We start from the raw sequence: 1,875 nt of genomic DNA on the forward strand, positions 1-1,875 counted from the left end.
TCTGGTATTCTCTGCTTTCAGCCAAGATCCATCTAACATCAGCTACAATATCCCTAGTACCACGACTCCTTCTAAACCCAGCACTTATATACAAACTTGTAAACAGCAAGACAGGATAGGGTGGGCTTACAGATAAACCTCAGCCTCGTGCAGTTTACTTCCAGCTCAATAGATGAAGCAGCCATCTTCTCAGGTGGCGAAATTTCTCAAGCCAGTACAGCCAGAGGGTAGCTTTCTCTAACCCATATTAAAGGTCATTGGGAGGCTTGCACTTATCTGGGGCTGAAGTGATCTGTCCTGGCCAGAAGCCCTTCCTTCCTCCAGCATTCCACAACAATGATGGAAAGGTTTTGTTGGAGCTCCCAGATTAAGACAGACTAAGAAGCAAGATGTGCCATCTACTTTCTAAACAACAGGCCTTTGAAAACCCTATGAACACTAAAGAAAGAGGATACTTATATTAGTGTCGTGGTAGAGCCCAGACTGGAAGTCAGTTGAAATGAGGAAAAACAATAACAAACATAGTTTAAGAGGAACACCCTCAACCAGATGGATTGACATGGTGACTGCTGTGATGGGCTCTTGTGTATCAGGAGGTATGAGAATGGTGCATGATAGAACAAGATTCAAATCTTTTGTTCATGGGGTCGCTATGAGTCGTATTCAACTTGATGGCCCCTAACAACAACATGCTGTGGAACTGCAGCTATTTGAAGGATGAACTCCTAGATCGTTTCCATTTCTTTTATTTTATGCTCCACTTTCTAGAAGATCCTCTGAATTCCCACACCTTCTGTCAATTTTTGTGGTAAAATATCTAGTACTTTATTAATTTCTAAAAGCTCTTTAGAAGAAGATTCCTTTTATGGGCACAATTGTGATGATATTGTTCTATGGATGTGGTAGATTCTTTGATCTGAAGATAATGAGTTTTCTTGCTTTTAACTCCATATTGAATAGTTACTTTTCAGATGAGCTAAAATGCAGAATATTTCTCTAATGTCTGCTCATAGGGAGAAATGGGAAACTAAAGTGGGTAGAAAGCACTGAGCATGGTGGTGGTTACTAATTCTGATCTTTCGAGTGGGAACATTGAGAAAGTGTTTTATTGGGATGCCTGATATTTGTGTTTTGAAGGTCCTTTTGAATTACGCAAGATAGTATTCTTCCTGTGTAAAGGCTAAAGGGTTATTCAAAGGCTAGAAGAGTGGTCTAGAGACAGAGACATGGTCAGATAATGTTTTTCTTGCTGTTATGCCCTGTTGAGTTGTGTATGATTCATAGAGACCATTTGAAAAACAGATCTAAACACTGTTCTTTCCTGTGCCATCCTCATTATCTCTATATACTTGATCCCATTGCTGTAGTCACTGTGTCAATCCATCTTGTTAAGGTTCTATCTTTTGCTGGCCCTCCATCTTTCCAAGCATGATGTCTTTTCCATAGAATAGCCTCTCCTAGCAACATGCTCAAAGTATGTGGGATGAAGATTCACGATCCTTGCCTCTAAGAAGCACACTGGCTGCACCATCTCTAAGATACATCTGTTCTTTTGATAGTCCATGGAATATTCAATACTCTCCTCCAGCACCACAAGTCAAAGGCTTCGATTATTCTCCTGTCATCCTTATAAGGAAATAAAATTGGCAGAGGTATAAAGTGAAGGAAATTGCAGTGCAAAAAAATGTCTGGCAGTTTTCTGGTTTGGATAACAGAACCAACAGGACATAAGCTGTTTCTACAAAGGTTGGTTCATGGATTTTACCTTGTGAGAGGCCTTCACACCCCTACAATGTGTGACAGCATGCAAGTGGAAGGCATTCTGGGATAGGTAGTATTAAGTGAATGGCTGCGGGAGGCAGGTCAGAGCATTTG

This window comes from Elephantulus edwardii, unplaced genomic scaffold, assembly GCF_000299155.1.
Source record: "Elephantulus edwardii isolate Elephantulus edwardi_28Jun2011 unplaced genomic scaffold, EleEdw1.0 scaffold00097, whole genome shotgun sequence".
Taxonomy (NCBI): Eukaryota; Metazoa; Chordata; class Mammalia; order Macroscelidea; family Macroscelididae; genus Elephantulus; species Elephantulus edwardii.